Here is a 7,627-nt window from a genome sequence, read left to right as displayed (position 1 = left end):
GTAATTTTATTTTCTTCCTAGGGAAGTATTCCATGCCTTTCTTTAATGGAAATTGGAATCTAATATTCCCTTCCTTCATATCAATAATTGCACCAATCGTTCTAAGGAAAGGTCTACCAAGAATAATAGGACATGAAGGATTGCAATCTATATCAAGAACGATAAGATCTACGGGCACATAATTCCTATTTGCAACAATAAGAACATCATTAATTCTTCCCATAGGTTTCTTAATAGTGGAATCCGCAAGGTGCAAGTTTAGAGAGCAATCATCAAAATCACGGAAATCTAGCAAATCGCACAAAGTTTTGGGAATAGTGGAAACACTAGCACCCAAATCACATAAAGCATAGAACTCATGATCCTTAATCTTTCCCCATCGCGGTTAGGATCCCATGAACCAGGAGCGCCAGCACCGGTTCCTCGATCTTTAATAGTAGGTTCCCACTCATCATAAAGTTTTCTAGGAATAGAAACTTCCAGCTCAAGTTTTTCTTCATAAGATTGCATCAAGGCATCAACGATATGTTTGGTAAAAGCTTTATTTTGACTATAAGTATGAGGAGAATTTAGCACGGATTGCAACAAGAAAATACAATCTATCAAAGAGCAATTTTCATAATTAAATTCCTTGAAATCCAAAATAGTGGGTTTAACATCTAGGGTTTTGATTTCTTCAATCCCACTTTTATCAATTTTAGCATCAAGATCTAAAAACTCTGAATTTTGGAACGCCTTCTAGGTAAAGGTGGATCATATTCAGTCCCATAATTATCAAGATTCATATTGCAAAACAAAGTTTTAATAGGGGACACATCAATAACTTTTAGATCTTCATCTTTATTTTCATAGAAATTTGAAGAACACGCTTTTATAAAGCAATCTTTCTTAGCACGCATCCTAGCGGTTCTTTCTTTGCACTCATCAATGGAAATTCTCATTGCTTTGAGAGACTCATTGATATCATGCTTAGAAGGAATAGATCTAAGTTTTAAAGAATCAACATCAAGAGAAATTCTATCAACGTTCCTTGCCAATTCATCAACTTTAAGCAATTTCTCTTCAAGCAAAGCATTGAAATTCTTTTGTGAATTCATAAACTCTTTAACACTAGTCTCAAATTTAGAGGGCATCTTATTAAAATTTCCATAAGAGTTGTTGTAGGAATTACCATAATTATTAGAGGAATTACTAGGATAAGGCCTAGGATTAAAGTTTCCTCTATATGCGTTGTTACCAAAATTATTCCTACCAACAAAATTCACATCCATAGATTCATTATTATTCTCAATCAAAGTAGACAAAGGCATATCATTAGGATCGGAAGAAACACTCTTACTAGCAAATAATTTCATAAGTTCATCCATCTTCCACTCAAAACATTAATTTCTTCTATCGCATACACTTTTTTATTAGTAGATCTTTCAGTGTGCCATTGAGAATAATTAACCATAATATTATCTAGGAGTTTAGTAGCTTCTCCTAAAGTGATTTCCATAAAAGTGCCTCCCGCGGCCGAATCTAAAAGATTTCTAGAAGCAGAATTCAATCCGGCATAAAATTTTTGTATAATCATCCACAAATTCAATCCATGAGTAGGGAAATTACGTATCATTAATTTCATCCTCTCCCAAGCTTGTGCAACATGTTCGTGATCAAGTTGCTTAAAATTCATAATATCGTTTCTAAGAGAGATGATCTTAGCAGGAGGAAAATACTTAGAGATAAAAACATCTTTGCACTTGTTCCAAGAATCAATACTATTTTTTGGCAAAGACGAAAACCAAGCTTTAGCACGATCTCTAAGCGAAAAAGGAAATAGCTTCAATTTAACAATATCATTATCAACATCTTTCTTCTTTTGCATATCACACGAATTAACGAAGCTATTTAGATGAGTAGCGGCATCTTCACTAGGAAGGCCGGCGAATTGATCTTTCATGACAAGATTCAACAAAGCAGCATTGATTTCACAAGATTCAGTATCGGTAAGAGGAGCAATTGGAGTGCTAAGGAAATCATTATTGTTGGTATTGGTAAAGTCACATAATATGGTATTATCTTGAGCCATCGTGACAAACAAGCAATCCAACACATGAGCAAACAAAAGACGGGCAAAAAGAGGCAAGCGGAAAAGAGAGGGCGAATAAAACGGCAAGGGTGAAGTGGGGGAGAGGAAAACGAGAGGCAAATGACAAATAATGTAATGCGAGAGATAAGGGTTTGTGATGGGTACTTGGTATGTTGACTTTTGCGTAGACCTCCCCGACAACGGCGCCAGAAATCCTTCTTGCTACCTCTTGAGCACTGCGTTGGTTTTCCCTTGAAGAGGAAAGGGTGATGCAGCAAAGTAGCGTATGTATTTCCCTCAATTTTTGAGAACCAAGGTATCAATCCAGTAGGAGGCTATGCGCGAGTCCCTCGTACCTATACAAAACAAATAAGTCCTCGCAACCAACGCGATAAGGGGTTGTCAATCCCTTCACGGTCACTTACGAGAGTGAGATCTTTTAGATATGATAGGATAATATTTTTGGTATTTTTATGATAAAGAAGCAAAGTAAAATAAAAGCAAAGTAAAAAAGCAAAGGAAATAACTAAGTATTGGAAGATTAATATGATGAAGATAGACCCGGGGGCCGTAGATTTCACTAGTGGCTTCTCTCAAGAGCATAAGTATTTGACGGTGGGTGAACGAATTACCGTTGAGCAATTGACATAATTGAGCATAGTTATGAGAATATCTAGGTATGATCATGTATATAGGCATCACGTCCGAGACAAGTAGACCGACTCCTGCCTGCATCTACTACTATTACTCCACTCATCGACCGCTATCCAGCATGCATCTAGAGTATTAAGTTCATGAAAACAGAGTAACGCCTTAAGCAAGATGACATGATGTAGAGGGATAAATTCATGCAATATGATAAAAAAAACATCCTGTTATCCTCGATGGCAACAATACAATACGTGCCTTGCTGCCCCTACTGTCACTGGGAAAGGACACCGCAAGATTGAACCCAAAGCTAAGCACTTCCCCCATTGCAAGAAAGATCAATCTAGTAGGCCAAACCAAATTGATAATTCAAAGAGACTTGCAAAGATAACCAATCATACATAAAAGAATTCATAGAAGATTCAAATATTGTTCATAGATAATCTTGATCATAAACCCACAATTCATCGGTCTCAACAAACACACCGCAAAAGAAGATTACATCGAATAGATCTCCACGAGAGAGGGGGAGAACATTGTATTGAGATCCAAAAAGAGAGAAAAAGCCATCTAGCTACTAACTATGGACCCGAAGGTCTGAAGTAAACTACTCACACTTCATCGGAGAGGCTATGGTGTTGATGTAGAAGCCCTTCGTGATGGATGCCCTCTCCGGCGGAGCTCCGGAATAGGCCCCAAGATAGGATCTCGTGGGTACAGAAGGTTGCGGCGGTGGAATTAGGTTTTTGGCTCCGTATCCGATCGTTTGGGGGTACGTAGGTATATATAGGAGGAAGGAGTACGTCGGTGGAGCAAAAGGGGGCCCACGAGGGTGGAGGGCGCGCCCTGGGGAGGTAGGCGCGCCCCCTACCTCATGGCCTCCTCCTTTGTTTCTTGACGTAGGGTCCAAGTCTCCTGGATCATAATCTTCCTAAAAATCACGTTCCCGAAGGTTTCATTCCGTTTGGACTCCATTTGATATTCCTTTTCTGCGAAACTCTGAAATAGGCAAAAAACAGTAATTTTGGGCTGGGCCTCCGGCTAATAGGTTAGTCCCAAAAATAATATAGAAGTGAATAATAAAGCCCAATGTCCAAAACAGTAGATAATATAGCATGGAGCAATCAAAAATTATAGATACGTTGGAGACGTATCAAGCATCCCCAAGCTTAATTCCTGCTCGTCCTCGAGTAGGTAAATGATAAAAACAGAATTTTTGATGCGGAGTGCTTGGCATAATTTCAATGTAATTCTTCTTAATTGTAGTATGAATATTCAGATCCGAAAGATTCAAGACAAAAGTTTAATATTGACATAAAACTAATAATACTTCAAGCATACTAACAAAGCAATCATGTCTTCTCAAAATAACATGGCCAAAGAAAGTTATCCCTACAAAATCATATAGTCTGGCTATGCTCTATCTTCACCACACAAAGTATTTAAATCATGCACAACCCCGATGACAAGCCAAGCAATTGTTTCATACTTTTGACATTTTCAAACTTTTTCAATCTTCAGGCAATACATGAGCGTGAGCCATGGACATAGCACTATATGTGGAATAGAATGGTGGTTGTGGAGAAGACAAAAAGGGAGAAGTAGTCTCACATCAACTAGGCCTATCAACGGGCTATGGAGATGCCCATCAATAGATATCAATGTGAGTGAGTAGGGATTGCCATGCAACGGATGCACTAGAGCTATAAGTATATGAAAGCTCAACAAAGGAAACTAAGTGGGTGTGCATCCAACTCGCTCGCTCACGAAGAGATGGTGATAAAAGCATAGTAATGATAGTAGATATTGATTTTTGTGATAGGAACAATAAAAACAGCAATGTAGCAAGTAACAAAAGTGAGCACAAACGGTATTGCAATGCTTGAAAATGAGGCCTAGGGTCCGTACTTTCGCTAGTGTAATCTCTCAACAGTGCTAATCTAATTGGATCATATAACCATCCCTCAAAGTGCGATGAAGATCACTCAAAAGTTCTTATCTAGCGGAGAACATAAGAAGAAATTGTTTGTAGAGAAACAATGCATGATTTGTGATTCACACCACACTTGGGCGGCCCTTGTATTCACAATATATAGGATAACATGCCTTGGTAATCAAGGTGAATCAAAGCAATTCCTCAACCGAATCATACAACAATATTCGGTGGGATATTGTGCTAGTTTCCTATTACAAGAAATACAAACAAAAGGAATACTTTAACATCCCCCCTCAGCTTGTGCGTCGTACGGAAACAAGCATAAGCTGGAACGAAACTCAGCTGTGAGGGCAATCCTTTTGCCATGATGTCAGCGTGCTGATGTGAGGATGGCACATGTAGGACCCGGACCTCCCAAGCAACACCTTCTCCTGAACGAAGTGGATATCAATCTCAATGTGCTTGGTACGACGATGCTGGATCGGATTAGAGGCCATGTAGACAGTACTAACGTTGTCACAGAAGACAACAGTGGCAGACATCAGAGGGTGATGGAGCTCCCCAAGGAGCTGACGAATCCAACAACACTCAGCAACAACATGAGCAACGGCACAATACTCCGCCTCGGCACTGGAACGAGACACAGTAGTCTGACGTTTAGACGAGCAAGAGACAAGGTTGTCACCAAGATAGACACAATAGCCGGACGTAGAACGTTGGGTGTCAGGGCACCCATCCAAATCTGCGTCAGAGTATGCAGTAAGTATTGCGGAGGAGGATCTCGAAGGTGCAAGCTGAGGTCTAGGGTGCCCTTTATGTACCGGGGAATGCGCTTAACCAAGTGCATATGAGGCTCTCTGGCGCATGCATGTATAAACAGGCCTGCTGTACAGCATGCGCGATATCCGGTCGCGTGAGCGTGAAATACTGTAAGGCGCCAACGTAGCTCCGATACTTGGTGGGATCGGAGAGAAGAGGACCATCCTGAGCTGAAAGCTTGCACTTAGTGTCAATCGGAGTGGCAGAGGGGTGACACTCAACCATGCCAGCGCGGTGAAGTAGCTCCAAGGCATACTGACGCTAAGAGAGAACCCTGCCCAAGGATATCCGAGTGACGGAGATGCCAAGGAAGAATGTCAAGGCACCAAGGTCCGTCATGGCGAACTCGGAGTGGAGCTGCTATGTGAGGTGACATAATAGTTGATCCATCGAGGTAGTGAGGACAATGTCGTCCACATACAATAGGAGATAAGCAAGGTCCATGTCGCGCCTGTAGATGAAGAGGGACACATCCGACTTGGAGGCGACAAAGCCAAGCCGATGGGCAAACAGGGCAAACCGGGGTTGGAGGCCATGTGCTCTGTGGCTCCGGAGTCCATTACCATTCACCTACTGTCGACGGAGCCGCGGCGTTGTTTAGTGCAGCGAGGAGGGTGGAGCAGTCCCAAGCCGGAGAGCCGCCGTAGGCAGGAGTGGGCGGCGGGTTGGTGCCGAAAGCTTGGCCGTGCAGCGGGGCGAGGGAGGTGAAAGCCTGGGCCGGCGGAAGGACGGGAGGTCGCGGCCCGAGGAGGCCAACACCTGCGTTGGGCCTTCCCGTCGGGGGCGCCTGAAGGAGCTGCTGGGCCTGCCCCGTATATGGATTGAAGCAGACCCAGGGACCGACGGACGAGGGCGCCCTGCGCTGGGAGTTCCCATCGTAGGAGTTGGAGTGGCCGCCGCCGCCGTTCCCACCACCGGAGCCCTTCTTCTTCTTCTTCTTTTTCTTCTTCTTCTTCTTCTTCCAGTTGCTGCTGTTACGGTGTCCCCCGGAGGTATTCCCGTAGCGAGGGTCGTCGCTGCCATGCCGAGCGCCGTCGCCGCAGTCCGGGGCGCGGTGGTGTCCAGAGGAGGTGGAGTCGCCGCCGCCATGGGGAGGCGCACCCCCATAGAGCGTCGTCTAGTGCCCAATCGCGGCGGAATTCGCGAGCCGGGTCTCGCGGAGGGTCAGCAGCGATCTCGTCTGGCTGAACGAGGGAAGGGGGTTCTGCATGGTGACAATCATCGTGATGTCTGAAAATCGCGGATTGAGACCACGAAGGCAATTGAGGACAAGTGTCCGGTCGGAGATGGGGGTGCCAACGTCGTTGAGAGCATCGGAGAGCGCCTTCAAACGGTGGCAGTAAGCGTTGATGGAGAGCTCGCCCAGGACGAGGCCCCGGAACTCCGCCTCAAGATAAATGAAGCGCGTCATCTGATTGTCAAGAAACAGGTTGGTGATGAGTGTCCAAGTTTCTTGCGCCGCCTGTGCCTCCGCCATTATTATGTCGAGGATTTCGTCCGAGATCGAACCATAGAGCCGCGAGCGGACAATATAGTCATCGCGAACCCAGTCGACGGTGCGGTCCACCTCGGCAGTGACGGTGTTGACGTGGGAGAGCAGATCGTACTTGCCGAGAAGCACGCGGATGAGCATCCTCCACTTGGTGAAGTTGGAGGCGTGGAGGTCCAGTGTCATGGGACATGGGTGCGGACACTTGCGACGTTGATAGCGGGAGACGCAGCGGCAGGCATGACGGCGGTGACCACGGCGCCGGTGGTGGAGTTCATGGTGGTGGGGAGGGTTGAGGTGGTGAGGGAGGAGCTAGTGTTCATGGCTGGGCGGTGCTGCGAGGAGGCAGGGAGCGAGCGAGGCGATCAGGTAGGATCGTGTGTATCTGATACCAAGAAACAATGTAGGATTTGTGATTCACGCCACACTTGGGGCGGCCCTTGTATTCACAATATATAGGATTACATGCCTTGGTAATCAAGGTGAATCAAAGAAAATCCTCAACCGAATCATACAACGATATTCGGTGGGATATTGTGCTAGTTTGCTATTACAAGAAATACAGACAAAAGGAATACTTTAACATGTAGCTATTTTCTTTCTGATCGATCTATCCAAGAGTTCGCACTAAAATAACAGCAAGTTATTCTTTCAGATTGATCTA

General features: G+C 44.4%; 1 pseudogene; it reads right to left on the bottom strand.

Annotated features, from left to right (window-relative positions):
- Nucleotides 1-5,196: 5,196 nt before the first annotated feature.
- On the bottom strand, nt 5,197-7,286 carry LOC141026071 (uncharacterized; annotated as a pseudogene).
- Between the last annotated feature and the right edge of the window lie 341 nt (nt 7,287-7,627).

The sequence above is a fragment of the Aegilops tauschii genome, chromosome 6 (assembly GCF_002575655.3).
Source record: "Aegilops tauschii subsp. strangulata cultivar AL8/78 chromosome 6, Aet v6.0, whole genome shotgun sequence".
In the NCBI taxonomy this organism is placed as follows: Eukaryota; Viridiplantae; Streptophyta; class Magnoliopsida; order Poales; family Poaceae; genus Aegilops; species Aegilops tauschii.
The sequence above is the reverse complement of the archived record's forward strand: the minus strand, read 5'-3'. Positions and strand labels throughout refer to the sequence as shown.